The following is an 18,044-nucleotide window of genomic DNA, read 5'->3' as shown; positions in this document are numbered from 1 at the left end:
TCAGTTTAACATCACTCGAGAACAGGCCAAAGCGATTGTGGCCACATGCCCAAATTGCCAACAACATGCACTCCCTACAGTGAGTACGGGAGCAAACCCAAGGGGACTGAACAATTGTGAACTGTGGCAAACAGATGTAACACACATACAGTCTTTTGGACGGCAGAAATATGTTCATGTTAGTGTAGATACCTTTTCTGGAGCGGTCTATGCTTCTGCCCACACAGGAGAATCATCTATTGATGCTACTAAGCACCTCTTGCAGGCTTTTTCTTTCATGGGCATCCCCAAGGAGCTGAAAACTGATAATGGGCCTGCTTACAAATCCAAGGAATTTGGGAGCTTCCTGCAGCAATGGGGAGTAGAGCACAAAACTGGCATCCCCTACTCCCCTACAGGTCAAGCCATTGTAGAAAGAACTCACCGTGATATTAAAAGGGTCCTGGACCAGCAACAACAGGTTCTGAAGGTAGAACCTCCCCACATCCGGTTATCCAGGGCGCTATTCACAATAAATTTTCTGAATTGTTCTTTTGAAAGCCTGAACCCACCCATCCTACGCCACTTTGGGGGGAGCAATCATAAATTAATAAAAGAAAAACCTCCAGTTTTAGTAAAGGACCCTGAGACTTGGAAAATGGTGGGACCTTACAAATTGGTTACTTGGGGACGTGGATATGCCTGTGTGTCCACCCCCTCTGGTTTAAGGTGGGTTCCTTCCAAATGGGTAAAGCCCTATGTTCCCAAGGTATCAGAGAAATCTACAGAAGCACCCCAGGTTGCTCATGCTGCCTGGAGAAGAAAACGCCGCACGCGTTCTCTGGAGGAAATTCCATTTAAGCCTCCTATCTGGAATAGTTTATAATATATATTTGTTTCAAGTTTTTGTGGCAGTTTAGATCCCACTGTTCGTGTGTAGCCTCGAGACACCTTGAGACCGAGCCTGCTTCTCGTCCTACTCGTGATCATCCCACCTGTGACCTCCTGCATAGTGCCTCAGCCCAAACCACATATGGACTACCTTGACAAAGGCTCTCAGACATCAACAGAGAAACTGACGACTGGCTGAATGGACTGTTCAATGGCTGGGGACTCTTGGGCTGGTTGGGATCTATTCTGAAAACTGTGTTTTTAGCGCTGTTTATTTTAGTTATAGTTATTGTAGTTTTTAGCATTGTTTTTGGACTAATCAAACGCATGGTTCTCAAGTTAGTTTCAAGCTCATCTCCCCCTCCTGAGGTCTACCATTTGGAAGCCCTCCGTGCTCCAATGGATGACCTAGAAGCCTCAGTGGAAAACACTGACCCTCCTGTAGAGGAAGAACTGATTTACCAACCATGGTTTGACAATCATTCTGCACCACAAACACAGTCCTCTTCTTTTTAAACAAAACTAGGGGGAGATGTTGTGGTGTGCTGTATTGTCCCATTTTGGCCTTCCAGGTCACTTTCCCAGGTGTGCCTATGTCTCTCTCCCTTCCCCCTTACCCCCATGCTGAGTGAGTCCTGTCACTCAGACCTAACGTTCCAGCAAGGCGTCGTGTGGTTGGTCAAGTTTAAAGGATGCCCCTATGCCCAGAGGTCATTGGCCTGTCTGGGTGTCATCTTCCCCTGAGACCCTGCCCCTCTCACCTGGTTGGTGGCTCACCTGTACCTCCCCTCCCCCTGTCCCTGAGCTTAAAAAGGTGATCAGACCATGCGGTCTTCGTTCTGTTGGAGCAGGTCCTCACGTTCAGACCTCTGTAACTATGGAATAAACCTCTGGACATTAAACCCTCCAGCAGAATCCTCTCCTTTTTCTCTTCACCATCGCCTGAAGCTATCCTCCTGAGGTAACGGGGTCCCTTACAAGCCTGGACTTGTTCAGTGCCCAGCTGCAACCACCAGCAAGCTAAGGTATCTCTGGGGGTGACACGCCGCAGTTGCTGCCTTTGGCCCAGCAGCGAGGGTCAGACTGGCCCAGGCACAATCTAACTGGTAATATTGGGAGCCTTTTTTTTTTTCCAATACCCCTGAGCAGGTGATGCCCCATTTTTTGCTGCAGCAGAAGTGTATGTGGTGACTCCATTACAGATCTGTTCTTTGTTGTTCTTTTTAGGAAGTAACTCTGGATACCAGCAGCCAAGGTCATCAGTGGAGCGAAGTAGTTGCTATTGCTCAGCTCTCAAGCACAACAATTTTTCAGCACGTTCATCGTGTCACAAGAGGGATATGCCCAGTGTCAAGGATGATGTTTGAGATTGAGGCTTCAGGTGAGTTGAGGGTTGTGACTGGGAGAGGGAGGGTGAGCAGGTATCCAGTTAGGAGTTATTGTGGGCGGGGGGAGGTTTGAAGACAGCAGTGTGAGAAAGGGTGTTTATTTGAGGGCCCCCCCCCGCCAAGGCTTCTCAGAAGAGAGGTTTTCCCATGTCTTGCAGCACACAAGGTCATCCACTGCACTCACAGGAATGCCATTTAACTTTGCCTTTCTCTAACCCAGGTGCCACTCCTAAGGAAGGCCACAGCCTTGGAATCAGGATGAAGCTGGAGCCTGACGAGCCAGGCACACTCAGGAGAGGGCAAGTAGCTGCCTTGCAGGGATTTGGCCCACATAACTCTGAAGTCACACTTTGGTTTTGGTTTTCTTTATTGCAGCTGACCGAGAGGCTAACAGGCCATCACAGAGCCCTCCGAGGCAGACTCATTTCAGGTGCAGCGTGGGTTCCCATCACCAATCATCCAAAAGATAAGTTGGGGGCCTCGGCCTGGAGATGGGAGCGTAGCAGGTTGGGAGTTCTTGGGACAGAGTTAAAAATCAGCAGAGGGAAAAGCAATCTTCTCCAAGCGCCTCTTAGGACAGCTAAAGGGAGAGGCTCTGCTTTCGATGGCAGCTTTCAGGTGGGCAGTGCAGAAACAGCTCTGGTCTGTGTCGTGTTGTCCGGTGTGCCGTGTTCCCTAGTGTGTCTTTGGGGTCCCTTTTGCCTTTTCCCCTCGAGGCCCTCACCACAAGCATGATGTGTCGTGTTTCTTGTCCCCGTTTGTCACGTTCTGTGTCACGGGTGTGTGCACACATTTGTGCCGGAGCTGTTCTGCCCTGCCGCATAGCCTGCTGCAACAGGAGAAGCCTTGGGGAGTTGAAATTTGTAATGTGGGCTCTACTTGGGCTCTAGGACCTATTCCTAGGTTGACATGAGGTGTTTGCGGCTTGTGAGTTATCGTGGAGGTGTTTGACGTATGTTCTAACTTTCTTTCAGGTCTGGATGCATTGCATCCATGGCAGAGGGTCAGGGTTAGGAGGTGCTGGGCATTCCTAGAAGCATGGTCAGTAGCATACTGGTGGGGTTTTGGCCGATGTGGTGCCAAGATCAGGCACTGATGTTTGCTTTTCTTTACTACAGCGGTCTGAGAGACACCAGCCCGGTGCCAGCAGGACCTTTCCAGGTGACGAGGTGGCCTTTCTTTGCACCTGAGACCAGCATGCCCTGATGTCTGAGAGATAAGCAGAGGGCTGCAACCCACAGAGGGGATGAACGTGGGGTGCTTTGTCAGGACTCCCTGAGGTGGGGGTCTGAGTTGGCTCTGGCAATGAGGGTAGCCAAGATGTTGCCTCTTAGGCCCCATAAAAGCAAAGTCTCCCTTTTGATCACAGTGCTGAGGTGTGCAGGTCAGAGCAGTCCCGGTGTGTCTCGTGTCACTTGTCTGTTGTGTATTGTGTGTTGTCTGGATATCTCATGTCTCTTATCTTAGCCCTGTGAGGGGCCTCTCAGAAACCTTTCCTAGCATCTGTGATCTCAGCGTTCCTCGCCCTGGCACCCATGCCATAGAACTTTTGACTGGGGAGCTCACACAGGCATCAGAAATGCATATCTCTTTAGAAGCGTCCAGTCAGATGTCTTGTCATGTCTTGTTCTGAGCTGTACGGACAGCCATGCTGCGCAATGATCCATTATAGCAGAGTAGGACTTGTAAGGATGTGAGGTTAGGGAGAGGATTCTGACTGTAGGATTCTCGGGCATCCATCTTTGCAGTTTTTGGAATAAATCATTCAGTTTGCATCTTCTTCCTCCAGGGTTCTCTGAGCCTCATCAGCTCGCCATCAGCTTCAACTTTTCTTCTTTTGCATTCTCTCAATCCTTGCAGCTATTTTCCTTGCTAAGAGATTTCTGTTCCTGTTGTGTCCCCAGTGTTTGTCACGTCTTGTCTGTCCTGTGTCACGGGTGTCTGCACACATTTGTTCTCGAGCTGCTGCTCTGCCCTGCTGCATAGCCTGGTGCAATAGGAAAAGTCCCAGGGACTTGGAATTTGTAATGTGGGTTGTAGCTGGATTCTAGATGGGATTTGTAGATGGACACAGGATACCTGGAGCCCATAAGTTATCCTGCAGCCCTTTGACTTTCATCCTAACTTTCTTTTAGTTGCAGAAGGATAAATCCAGGGCAGAGCCCCCCATTCTGGGTAAGGGGATTCCCCTGTGAAGGTCAGTCACTGTTTGTCTCTGCAGAGGAAGCATAAATTGTGGCTGCTGCAGCTCTGCTCTTTGTCTTTATTTTTTAGGAAGTCAAGGCGGAGAGCAGCTGTCAAGGCTGAGTGGGCAAGGTGAGCATTGAGTAGGGTACCGAAGCAGTTGTTATTGCTGAGATCTCAGTTTCTGGTGCAGCTCTAAGTATGTATTATTCCTCTTTTTATTTTAGATGGACTTCTTGCCATCTATCCTAGCCCAGCATGCCCATGCCAGGTGGGTTCAAGCTTAAGGTATCAGTACGGCATACTTGTCAGGGTTGGGAGGTTGTGTTTTCACAGTATTTCAGCATGCTTTTCAGCTTTGTTTCTTTGCAGGTGCTGTTGCTGCCCTAGGCATGCCGGGGAAGAGAGGAGGGCAGGTGACTCGGAGTTTAGGCAGGCTGATTCCTCGGTGAGCGTTATGAAGCAGCATGCTAAGTGTGTACATTTTCTTTTTGCAGGTATCTTCCGGGCGGCCTCTGGAGTCAAATCAAGACTTGAGGTGAGCTGGGGCAGGGGTGCAGAGGAGTCCTGGGGATTACTGTTTTTGAGGGCAATAATCACATTTTCTGTTTTGCCTTAGGTACCCTGGGGAGGCTTGTAGCCACAGCTTGGAAGCGGCAGCACCGAAGCACACACATTGAGAACATCTCAACGTCCACGTCCGACCGAGGATGGATTTTGTCCGCTTGTCTTCCAAAAGCTAAGTGTCGGGGCCAGTGGTTGGGAGAAGGGGAAAAACCTTTACTATCACAGGAGGCCATCTGATGTCAGCTTAGCGGAGAGGTCTGTAGTGGGACAGGCTCCCTGGAAGTAAAGGGAGAGGGTTTCTCCTCAGCCTCACCAGAGCCTTTGCCGGGCAGGGCAGTTCCTACCCATCTCCACATTCTCGTGAACTTTGCGTCATCTGCCTTCCTCGACTTGACGTCGTCATGGCTCTTTCCTCCGTGGAGCTCGCCTTCAGGTCCGGAGCTGTAGCCGCAGTTACCTGGCAGTCCGCTTCCTTCTCTAGGCTTGCTGAGCCTCTCGAGCATCCTCCTAACTGCTTTGGCCCTAACTTCCTTTAATGAGTTACATTTCATCATCACGTGCTGTTGTCATAGGGCTTCCTTTCCCTTGGCCTCATTGGCCTCTGGCTCGTCCTGTGCTAGGACTCTCGGGTCCCTAAAGGGAAAGTGCCAAGCAGTTGCAACTTGTCTCTGTGTTATGTCATCTGTGTGTATGTTATGTTTTCTGTGTTATGTAGTGTGTGTCCATTGTCTTCCATGTCATAGGCCTTTGTTACATCGCGATGCTTGATCAGCTCTCTTCTGTGCCATATAGGCCATGTTCTACTCACATTCCTTTCTGGATATCACTTATTCCAGCATCTTTACATTTTTACTCTTTGAGACAGGAATGTCTCACAGGGACAAGATGTTCTCATCCATCTTCGTTCTCACTATCAGCTTTGGTAGTGGGTTTTTTTCCATTTTCTTGGACTTCTAGAGGGAGCATCTTACACCCTCCTCACGTGACTGCAGTAGTTCTATAGGTTCCATCTTCTCAAAGGGTACAGGGCTCAATAAGTAGTCTTCCAGAGAGTTATCTTAAGTCGTGGTTTATATTGTATGTTCCTATGTTGGCTTATATTGTATGTACTTATACTGTATGTACCTATGCTGGCTTATACTGTATATACCTATGTTGGCTTATACTGTATGTACTTACATTGCATGTACCCATGTTGGCTTATATTGCATGTACCTGTGTTGGTTTATATTGTGTGTACCTGTGTTGGCTTATACTGTACGTACTTACATTGCATGTACTTGTGTTGGTTTATATTGTGTGTACCTATGCTGGCTTATACTATATGTACTTATTCTGTATGTACATGCATCGCCTTATATTGTCTTTACTTACACTGTATGTAAGCATGTCGCCTTATATTGTGTGTACTTACACTCTATGTACACTTGCACTGTATGCATCAGCTTTTATTGTGTGTACTTACACTGTACCACTTATTATCGGAGCTGCCGTGCCCTGGCACGTAGTCACAGTTAGGTAGAACACTTATAACAACTTTCCTGTTCATCTATCTTTTGTGGGATTTTGGGTAGAAAATTTATCAGTCCAGAGTGGAGACAAGTCCTAGCTGTCAGATAGCCACTTGTTGCCCCTTCCTGTTGTCTCACAGGTCCCCGAGGCTGCTGATTTCCCAGGATCTGCCATTTAGCTCAAGGAGCGGCAGCCAGAAGATGTGTCAAAGCACCTTCTTCAGCATCTCAGGTAAGTGCCACAGTGAACATGTAAGTGGAAGGAGCGTGTGTGAGAGCATGTGGCTGTGTCTGTCTGCTCGTCTCTGCGTGTGTGAGCGCATGCTGACTGGATTTAACCTTGTGTATATGACTTTTGCTTTTCAGGTTTTGCAACTCATTGTTAAATTGAGAATAAAAAATCCCCAGCCGCCTTCCACCCTGGCTGGTTTTTTTTTTTTTTTTGGTCCTGGGCCAAGTAAAAACCCAGAAAAATACCCCAAGATAGGCTAGAAAAGACCAAAAACTCAGTAAAAAAACCCAAGATGGGCAAGAAAAACCCAGAAAAAAACCCAGAAAACACCCCAAGATGGGCAACAAAGAAACCCCACAAAAACCTAGGAAAAAAAATTCAAGATGGGCAAGAAAAAAATCAAGAAAAAACCCAGAACAATCCCAGGGAAGAAACCTCAAGAGGGGCAAGAGCAAACCCGGGAAAAAAAGCTAAAAACCCCCAAGATGGGCAAGAAAAAACCAAGAATGAAACGCCAACATGGGCAAGAAAACAATCCAAGATGGGCAAGAAAAAGACCCAGAAAAAAACCCCAGATGGGCCAGAAAAACCCAGAAAAAAACCAGAAAAAAAAAAACCAGGGGACCAAAAACCGGAAAAACCCCCAAGATGGGCAAAGAAAACCAAGAAAAAAACACCAACATGGGCGAGAATACCCAGAAAAAAAAACCCCCAAGATGGGCAAGAAAAAACCCAGAAAACATCCACAGAAAACCAAGAAAAAAACCTCAAGATGGGCAAGATGAATCCCAGAAAAAAACCCCACAAGATGGACCAGAAAAAACCCAGAAAAAACCAAGAAAAAAAAAAAAAACAAACAGGGAAAAAAAACAGAAAAAAACCCAAAATGGGCAAGGAAAAACCCAGAAAAAACCAAGAAAAAAACACAAGATGAGAAAGAAAAAGCTGTGGTAAAACCAGCCGTAAAGCGCGACTGTCGTAAAAGGTGCCGTAAAGCGCGACTGTCGTAAAGACTGCCGTAAAGCGCGACTGTCGTAAAGACTGCCGTAAAGCGCGACTGTCGTAAAAGCTGCCGTAAAGCGCGACTGTCGTAAAAGGTGCCGTAAAGCGCGACTGTCGTAAACACGGCCGTAAAGCGCGACTGTTGTAAAAGGTGCCGTAAAGCGCGACTGTCGTAAATACGGCCGTAAAGCGCGACTGTCGTAAAAGCTGCCGTAAAGCGCGACTGTCGTAAAAGCTGCCGTAAAGCGCGACTGTCGTAAAAGCTGCCGTAAAGCGCGACTGTCGTAAAGACTGCCGTAAAGCGCGACTGTCGTAAATACGGCCGTAAAGCGCGACTGTCGTAAAAGGTGCCGTAAAGCGCGACTGTCGTAAATACGGCCGTAAAGCGCGACTGTCGTAAAAGGTGCCGTAAAGCGCGACTGTCGTAAATACGGCCGTAAAGCGCGACTGTCGTAAATACGGCCGTAAAGCGCGACTGTCGTAAATACGGCCGTAAAGCGCGACTCGTAAAAGGTGCCGTAAAGCGCGACTGTCGTAAATACGGCCGTAAAGCGCGACTGTCGTAAAAGGTGCCGTAAAGCGCGACTGTCGTAAAAGGTGCCGTAAAGCGCGACTGTCGTAAACACGGCCGTAAAGCGCGACTGTCGTAAAAGGTGCCGTAAAGCGCGACTGTCGTAAATACGGCCGTAAAGCGCGACTGTCGTAAAAGGTGCCGTAAAGCGCGACTGTCGTAAAGACTGCCGTAAAGCGCGACTGTCGTAAAAGGTGCCGTAAAGCGCGACTGTCGTAAATACGGCCGTAAAGCGCGACTGTCGTAAACACGGCCGTAAAGCGCGACTGTCGTAAATACGGCCGTAAAGCGCGACTGTCGTAAAAGGTGCCGTAAAGCGCGACTGTCGTAAAAGCTGCCGTAAAGCGCGACTGTCGTAAATACGGCCGTAAAGCGCGACTGTCGTAAAGACTGCCGTAAAGCGCGACTGTCGTAAAAGGTGCCGTAAAGCGCGACTGTCGTAAAAGGTGCCGTAAAGCGCGACTGTTGTAAATACGGCCGTAAAGCGCGACTGTCGTAAAAGCTGCCGTAAAGCGCGACTGTCGTAAATACGGCCGTAAAGCGCGACTGTCGTAAAAGGTGCCGTAAAGCGCGACTGTCGTAAAAGGTGCCGTAAAGCGCGACTGTCGTAAAGACTGCCGTAAAGCGCGACTGTCGTAAATACGGCCGTAAAGCGCGACTGTCGTAAAAGGTGCCGTAAAGCGTGACTGTCGTAAAAGGTGCCGTAAAGCGCGACTGTCGTAAATACGGCCGTAAAGCGAGACTGTCGTAAAAGGTGCCGTAAAGCGCGACTGTCGTAAATACGGCCGTAAAGCGCGACTGTCGTAAATACGGCCGTAAAGCGAGACTGTCGTAAAAGGTGCCGTAAAGCGCGACTGTCGTAAATACGGCCGTAAAGCGCGACTGTCGTAAATACGGCCGTAAAGCGCGACTGTCGTAAATACGGCCGTAAAGCGCGACTGTCGTAAAAGGTGCCGTAAAGCGCGACTGTCGTAAATACGGCCGTAAAGCGCGACTGTCGTAAATACGGCCGTAAAGCGCGACTGTCGTAAAAGGTGCCGTAAAGCGCGACTGTCGTAAAAGGTGCCGTAAAGCGCGACTGTCGTAAGTACGGCCGAAAGCGCGACTGTCGTAAAAGGTGCCGTAAAGCGCGACTGTCGTAAAAGGCGCCGTAAAGCGCGACTGTCGTAAATACGGCCGTAAAGCGCGACTGTCGTAAATACGGCCGTAAAGCGCAACTGTCGTAAAAGGTGCCGTAAAGCGCGACTGTCGTAAAAGGTGCCGTAAAGCGCGACTGTCGTAAATACGGCCGTAAAGCGCGACTGTCGCAAAGACTGCCGTAAAGCGCGACTGTCCTAAGTACGGCCGTAAAGCGCGACTGTCGTAAATACGGCCGTAAAGCGCGACTGTCGTAAAAGGTGCCGTAAAGCGCGACTGTCGTAAAAGGTGCCGTAAAGCGCGACTGTCGTAAAAGGTGCCGTAAAGCGCGACTGTCGTAAAAGCTGCCGTAAAGCGCGACTGTCGTAAAAGCTGCCGTAAAGCGCGACTGTCGTAAATACGGCCGTAAAGCGCGACTGTCGTAAATACGGCCGTAAAGCGCGACTGTCGTAAAAGGTGCCGTAAAGCGCGACTGTCGTAAATACGGCCGTAAAGCGCGACTGTCGTAAATACGGCCGTAAAGCGCGACTGTCGTAAATACGGCCGTAAAGCGCGACTGTCGTAAAAGTTGCCGTAAAGCGCCACTGTCGTAAAAGGTGCCGTAAAGCGCGACTGTCGTAAACACGGCCGTAAAGCGCGACTGTCGTAAAAGGTGCCGTAAAGCGCGACTGTCGTAAAAGGTGCCGTAAAGCGCGACTGTCGTAAATACGGCCGTAAAGCGCGACTGTCGTAAAAGGTGCCGTAAAGCGCGACTGTCGTAAAAGGTGCCGTAAAGCGCGACTGTCGTAAATACGGCCGTAAAGCGCGACTGTCGTAAATACGGCCGTAAAGCGCGACTGTCGTAAAAGGTGCCGTAAAGCGCGACTGTCGTAAATACGGCCGTAAAGCGCGACTGTCGTAAAAGGTGCCGTAAAGCGCGACTGTCGTAAAAGGTGCCGTAAAGCGCGACTGTCGTAAAAGGTGCCGTAAAGCGCGACTGTCGTAAAAGGTGCCGTAAAGCGCGACTGTCGTAAATACGGCCGTAAAGCGCGACTGTCGTAAAAGGTGCCGTAAAGCGCGACTGTCGTAAAAGGTGCCGTAAAGCGCGACTGTCGTAAATACGGCCGTAAAGCGCGACTGTCGTAAATACGGCCGTAAAGCGCGACTGTCGTAAAAGGTGCCGTAAAGCGCGACTGTCGTAAATACGGCCGTAAAGCGCGACTGTCGTAAATACGGCCGTAAAGCGCGACTGTCGTAAAAGCTGCCGTAAAGCGCGACTGTCGTAAATACGGCCGTAAAGCGCGACTGTCGTAAATACGGCCGTAAAGCGCGACTGTCGTAAATACGGCCGTAAAGCGCGACTGTCGTAAATACGGCCGTAAAGCGCGACTGTCGTAAATACGGCCGTAAAGCGCGACTGTCGTAAAAGGTGCCGTAAAGCGCGACTGTCGTAAATACGGCCGTAAAGCGCGACTGTCGTAAATACGGCCGTAAAGCGCGACTGTCGTAAATACGGCCGTAAAGCGCGACTCTCGTAAATACGGCCGTAAAGCGCGACTGTCGTAAATACGGCCGTAAAGCGCGACTGTCGTAAAAGGTGCCGTAAAGCGCGACTGTCGTAAATACGGCCGTAAAGCGCGACTGTCGTAAATACGGCCGTAAAGCGCGACTGTCGTAAATACGGCCGTAAAGCGCGACTGTCGTAAATACGGCCGTAAAGCGCGACTGTCGTAAAAGGTGCCGTAAAGCGCGACTGTCGTAAATACGGCCGTAAAGCGCGACTGTCGTAAATACGGCCGTAAAGCGCGACTGTCGTAAAAGGTGCCGTAAAGCGCGACTGTCGTAAAAGGTGCCGTAAAGCGCGACTGTCGTAAAAGGTGCCGTAAAGCGCGACTGTCGTAAAAGGTGCCGTAAAGCGCGACTGTCGTAAAGACGGCCGTAAAGCGCGACTGTCGTAAATACGGCCGTAAAGCGCGACTGTCGTAAAAGGTGCCGTAAAGCGCGACTGTCGTAAAAGGTGCCGTAAAGCGCGACTGTCGTAAATACGGCCGTAAAGCGCGACTGTCGTAAAAGGTGCCGTAAAGCGCGACTGTCGTAAAAGGTGCCGTAAAGCGCGACTGTCGTAAATACGGCCGTAAAGCGCGACTGTCGTAAATACGGCCGTAAAGCGCGACTGTCGTAAAAGGTGCCGTAAAGCGCGACTGTCGTAAATACGGCCGTAAAGCGCGACTGTCGTAAAAGGTGCCGTAAAGCGCGACTGTCGTAAAAGGTGCCGTAAAGCGCGACTGTCGTAAATACGGCCGTAAAGCGCGACTGTCGTAAATACGGCCGTAAAGCGCGACTGTCGTAAAAGGTGCCGTAAAGCGCGACTGTCGTAAATACGGCCGTAAAGCGCGACTGTCGTAAAAGGTGCCGTAAAGCGCGACTGTCGTAAATACGGCCGTAAAGCGCGACTGTCGTAAAAGGTGCCGTAAAGCGCGACTGTCGTAAATACGGCCGTAAAGCGCGACTGTCGTAAAAGGTGCCGTAAAGCGCGACTGTCGTAAAAGGTGCCGTAAAGCGCGACTGTCGTAAATACGGCCGTAAAGCGCGACTGTCGTAAATACGGCCGTAAAGCGCGACTGTCGTAAAAGGTGCCCTAAAGCGCGACTGTCGTAAAAGGTGCCGTAAAGCGCGACTGTCGTAAATACGGCCGTAAAGCGCGACTGTCGTAAATACGGCCGTAAAGCGCGACTGTCGTAAAAGGTGCCGTAAAGCGCGACTGTCGTAAATACGGCCGTAAAGCGCGACTGTCGTAAAAGGTGCCGTAAAGCGCGACTGTCGTAAAAGGTGCCGTAAAGCGCGACTGTCGTAAATACGGCCGTAAAGCGCGACTGTCGTAAAAGGTGCCGTAAAGCGCGACTGTCGTAAATACGGCCGTAAAGCGCGACTGTCGTAAATACGGCCGTAAAGCGCGACTGTCGTAAAAGGTGCCGTAAAGCGCGACTGTCGTAAATACGGCCGTAAAGCGCGACTGTCGTAAATACGGCCGTAAAGCGCGACTGTCGTAAAAGGTGCCGTAAAGCGCGACTGTCGTAAATACGGCCGTAAAGCGCGACTGTCGTAAATACGGCTGTAAAGCGCGACTGTCGTAAAAGGTGCCGTAAAGCGCGACTGTCGTAAAAGGTGCCGTAAAGCGCGACTGTCGTAAAAGGTGCCGTAAAGCGCGACTGTCGTAAAAGGTGCCGTAAAGCGCGACTGTCGTAAAAGGTGCCGTAAAGCGCGACTGTCGTAAAAGGTGCCGTAAAGCGCGACTGTCGTAAATACGGCCGTAAAGCGCGACTGTCGTAAAAGGTGCCGTAAAGCGCGACTGTCGTAAAAGGTGCCGTAAAGCGCGACTGTCGTAAATACGGCCGTAAAGCGCGACTGTCGTAAAAGGTGCCGTAAAGCGCGACTGTCGTAAATACGGCCGTAAAGCGCGACTGTCGTAAATACGGCCGTAAAGCGCGACTGTCGTAAATACGGCCGTAAAGCGCGACTGTCGTAAAAGGTGCCGTAAAGCGCGACTGTCGTAAATACGGCCGTAAAGCGCGACTGTCGTAAAAGGTGCCGTAAAGCGCGACTGTCGTAAAAGGTGCCGTAAAGCGCGACTGTCGTAAATACGGCCGTAAAGCGCGACTGTCGTAAATACGGCCGTAAAGCGCGACTGTCGTAAAAGGTGCCGTAAAGCGCGACTGTCGTAAAAGGTGCCGTAAAGCGCGACTGTCGTAAATACGGCCGTAAAGCGCGACTGTCGTAAAAGGTGCCGTAAAGCGCGACTGTCGTAAAAGGTGCCGTAAAGCGCGACTGTCGTAAAAGGTGCCGTAAAGCGCGACTGTCGTAAAAGGTGCCGTAAAGCGCGACTGTCGTAAATACGGCCGTAAAGCGCGACTGTCGTAAAAGGTGCCGTAAAGCGCGACTGTCGTAAAAGGTGCCGTAAAGCGCGACTGTCGTAAAAGGTGCCGTAAAGCGCGACTGTCGTAAAGACGGCCGTAAAGCGCGACTGTCGTAAATACGGCCGTAAAGCGCGACTGTCGTAAAAGGTGCCGTAAAGCGCGACTGTCGTAAAAGGTGCCGTAAAGCGCGACTGTCGTAAATACGGCCGTAAAGCGCGACTGTCGTAAAAGGTGCCGTAAAGCGCGACTGTCGTAAAAGGTGCCGTAAAGCGCGACTGTCGTAAATACGGCCGTAAAGCGCGACTGTCGTAAAAGGTGCCGTAAAGCGCGACTGTCGTAAATACGGCCGTAAAGCGCGACTGTCGTAAATACGGCCGTAAAGCGCGACTGTCGTAAAAGGTGCCGTAAAGCGCGACTGTCGTAAAAGGTGCCGTAAAGCGCGACTGTCGTAAATACGGCCGTAAAGCGCGACTGTCGTAAATACGGCCGTAAAGCGCGACTGTCGTAAAAGGTGCCGTAAAGCGCGACTGTCGTAAATACGGCCGTAAAGCGCGACTGTCGTAAAAGGTGCCGTAAAGCGCGACTGTCGTAAATACGGCCGTAAAGCGCGACTGTCGTAAAAGGTGCCGTAAAGCGCGACTGTCGTAAATACGGCCGTAAAGCGCGACTGTCGTAAAAGGTGCCGTAAAGCGCGACTGTCGTAAATACGGCCGTAAAGCGCGACTGTCGTAAATACGGCCGTAAAGCGCGACTGTCGTAAAAGGTGCCCTAAAGCGCGACTGTCGTAAAAGGTGCCCTAAAGCGCGACTGTCGTAAATACGGCCGTAAAGCGCGACTGTCGTAAATACGGCCGTAAAGCGCGACTGTCGTAAAAGGTGCCGTAAAGCGCGACTGTCGTAAATACGGCCGTAAAGCGCGACTGTCGTAAAAGGTGCCGTAAAGCGCGACTGTCGTAAAAGGTGCCGTAAAGCGCGACTGTCGTAAAAGGTGCCGTAAAGCGCGACTGTCGTAAAAGGTGCCGTAAAGCGCGACTGTCGTAAATACGGCCGTAAAGCGCGACTGTCGTAAAAGGTGCCGTAAAGCGCGACTGTCGTAAAAGGTGCCGTAAAGCGCGACTGTCGTAAATACGGCCGTAAAGCGCGACTGTCGTAAATACGGCCGTAAAGCGCGACTGTCGTAAAAGGTGCCGTAAAGCGCGACTGTCGTAAATACGGCCGTAAAGCGCGACTGTCGTAAATACGGCTGTAAAGCGCGACTGTCGTAAAAGGTGCCGTAAAGCGCGACTGTCGTAAAAGGTGCCGTAAAGCGCGACTGTCGTAAAAGGTGCCGTAAAGCGCGACTGTCGTAAAAGGTGCCGTAAAGCGCGACTGTCGTAAAAGGTGCCGTAAAGCGCGACTGTCGTAAAAGGTGCCGTAAAGCGCGACTGTCGTAAATACGGCCGTAAAGCGCGACTGTCGTAAAAGGTGCCGTAAAGCGCGACTGTCGTAAAAGGTGCCGTAAAGCGCGACTGTCGTAAATACGGCCGTAAAGCGCGACTGTCGTAAAAGGTGCCGTAAAGCGCGACTGTCGTAAATACGGCCGTAAAGCGCGACTGTCGTAAATACGGCCGTAAAGCGCGACTGTCGTAAATACGGCCGTAAAGCGCGACTGTCGTAAAAGGTGCCGTAAAGCGCGACTGTCGTAAATACGGCCGTAAAGCGCGACTGTCGTAAAAGGTGCCGTAAAGCGCGACTGTCGTAAAAGGTGCCGTAAAGCGCGACTGTCGTAAATACGGCCGTAAAGCGCGACTGTCGTAAATACGGCCGTAAAGCGCGACTGTCGTAAAAGGTGCCGTAAAGCGCGACTGTCGTAAAAGGTGCCGTAAAGCGCGACTGTCGTAAATACGGCCGTAAAGCGCGACTGTCGTAAATACGGCCGTAAAGCGCGACTGTCGTAAAAGGTGCCGTAAAGCGCGACTGTCGTAAATACGGCCGTAAAGCGCGACTGTCGTAAAAGGTGCCGTAAAGCGCGACTGTCGTAAAAGGTGCCGTAAAGCGCGACTGTCGTAAAAGGCGCCGTAAAGCGCGACTGTCGTAAATACGGCCGTAAAGCGCGACTGTCGTAAATACGGCCGTAAAGCGCGACTGTCGTAAAAGGTGCCGTAAAGCGCGACTGTCGTAAATACGGCCGTAAAGCGCGACTGTCGTAAAAGGTGCCGTAAAGCGCGACTGTCGTAAAAGGTGCCGTAAAGCGCGACTGTCGTAAAAGGTGCCGTAAAGCGCGACTGTCGTAAAAGGTGCCGTAAAGCGCGACTGTCGTAAAAGGTGCCGTAAAGCGCGACTGTCGTAAATACGGCCGTAAAGCGCGACTGTCGTAAATACGGCCGTAAAGCGCGACTGTCGTAAATACGGCCGTAAAGCGCGACTGTCGTAAAAGGTGCCGTAAAGCGCGACTGTCGTAAATACGGCCGTAAAGCGCGACTGTCGTAAAAGGTGCCGTAAAGCGCGACTGTCGTAAAAGGTGCCGTAAAGCGCGACTGTCGTAAATACGGCCGTAAAGCGCGACTGTCGTAAATACGGCCGTAAAGCGCGACTGTCGTAAAAGGTGCCGTAAAGCGCGACTGTCGTAAATACGGCCGTAAAGCGCGACTGTCGTAAAAGGTGCCGTAAAGCGCGACTGTCGTAAATACGGCCGTAAAGCGCGACTGTCGTAAAAGGTGCCGTAAAGCGCGACTGTCGTAAAAGGTGCCGTAAAGCGCGACTGTCGTAAATACGGCCGTAAAGCGCGACTGTCGTAAATACGGCCGTAAAGCGCGACTGTCGTAAAAGGTGCCCTAAAGCGCGACTGTCGTAAAAGGTGCCCTAAAGCGCGACTGTCGTAAATACGGCCGTAAAGCGCGACTGTCGTAAATACGGCCGTAAAGCGCGACTGTCGTAAAAGGTGCCGTAAAGCGCGACTGTCGTAAATACGGCCGTAAAGCGCGACTGTCGTAAAAGGTGCCGTAAAGCGCGACTGTCGTAAAAGGTGCCGTAAAGCGCGACTGTCGTAAATACGGCCGTAAAGCGCGACTGTCGTAAAAGGTGCCGTAAAGCGCGACTGTCGTAAATACGGCCGTAAAGCGCGACTGTCGTAAATACGGCCGTAAAGCGCGACTGTCGTAAAAGGTGCCGTAAAGCGCGACTGTCGTAAATACGGCCGTAAAGCGCGACTGTCGTAAATACGGCCGTAAAGCGCGACTGTCGTAAAAGGTGCCGTAAAGCGCGACTGTCGTAAATACGGCCGTAAAGCGCGACTGTCGTAAATACGGCTGTAAAGCGCGACTGTCGTAAAAGGTGCCGTAAAGCGCGACTGTCGTAAAAGGTGCCGTAAAGCGCGACTGTCGTAAAAGGTGCCGTAAAGCGCGACTGTCGTAAAAGGTGCCGTAAAGCGCGACTGTCGTAAAAGGTGCCGTAAAGCGCGACTGTCGTAAAAGGTGCCGTAAAGCGCGACTGTCGTAAATACGGCCGTAAAGCGCGACTGTCGTAAAAGGTGCCGTAAAGCGCGACTGTCGTAAAAGGTGCCGTAAAGCGCGACTGTCGTAAAAGGTGCCGTAAAGCGCGACTGTCGTAAATACGGCCGTAAAGCGCGACTGTCGTAAAAGGTGCCGTAAAGCGCGACTGTCGTAAATACGGCCGTAAAGCGCGACTGTCGTAAATACGGCCGTAAAGCGCGACTGTCGTAAATACGGCCGTAAAGCGCGACTGTCGTAAAAGGTGCCGTAAAGCGCGACTGTCGTAAATACGGCCGTAAAGCGCGACTGTCGTAAAAGGTGCCGTAAAGCGCGACTGTCGTAAAAGGTGCCGTAAAGCGCGACTGTCGTAAATACGGCCGTAAAGCGCGACTGTCGTAAATACGGCCGTAAAGCGCGACTGTCGTAAATACGGCCGTAAAGCGCGACTGTCGTAAAAGGTGCCGTAAAGCGCGACTGTCGTAAATACGGCCGTAAAGCGCGACTGTCGTAAAAGGTGCCGTAAAGCGCGACTGTCGTAAAAGGTGCCGTAAAGCGCGACTGTCGTAAATACGGCCGTAAAGCGCGACTGTCGTAAAAGGTGCCGTAAAGCGCGACTGTCGTAAAAGGTGCCGTAAAGCGCGACTGTCGTAAAAGGCGCCGTAAAGCGCGACTGTCGTAAATACGGCCGTAAAGCGCGACTGTCGTAAATACGGCCGTAAAGCGCGACTGTCGTAAAAGGTGCCGTAAAGCGCGACTGTCGTAAATACGGCCGTAAAGCGCGACTGTCGTAAAAGGTGCCGTAAAGCGCGACTGTCGTAAAAGGTGCCGTAAAGCGCGACTGTCGTAAAAGGTGCCGTAAAGCGCGACTGTCGTAAAAGGTGCCGTAAAGCGCGACTGTCGTAAATACGGCCGTAAAGCGCGACTGTCGTAAATACGGCCGTAAAGCGCGACTGTCGTAAATACGGCCGTAAAGCGCGACTGTCGTAAAAGGTGCCGTAAAGCGCGACTGTCGTAAATACGGCCGTAAAGCGCGACTGTCGTAAATACGGCCGTAAAGCGCGACTGTCGTAAAAGGTGCCGTAAAGCGCGACTGTCGTAAAAGGCGCCGTAAAGCGCGACTGTCGTAAATACGGCCGTAAAGCGCGACTGTCGTAAATACGGCCGTAAAGCGCGACTGTCGTAAAAGGTGCCGTAAAGCGCGACTGTCGTAAATACGGCCG

At 51.0% G+C, this 18,044-nt stretch overlaps 1 long non-coding RNA gene across 1 annotated transcript; it reads left to right on the top strand.

Annotated features, from left to right (window-relative positions):
* Window positions 1-4,845: 4,845 nt before the first annotated feature.
* On the top strand, window positions 4,846-6,964 carry LOC134433563 (uncharacterized). The gene is made up of 3 exons (XR_010031629.1): window positions 4,846-4,980; window positions 5,062-6,752; window positions 6,887-6,964. It is a non-coding gene; the product is annotated as an uncharacterized LOC134433563 (long non-coding RNA).
* Window positions 6,965-18,044: the final 11,080 nt, after the last annotated feature.

This window comes from Melospiza melodia, unplaced genomic scaffold, assembly GCF_035770615.1.
Source record: "Melospiza melodia melodia isolate bMelMel2 unplaced genomic scaffold, bMelMel2.pri scaffold_204, whole genome shotgun sequence".
Taxonomy (NCBI): domain Eukaryota; kingdom Metazoa; phylum Chordata; class Aves; order Passeriformes; family Passerellidae; genus Melospiza; species Melospiza melodia.
The sequence above is the reverse complement of the archived record's forward strand: the minus strand, read 5'-3'. Positions and strand labels throughout refer to the sequence as shown.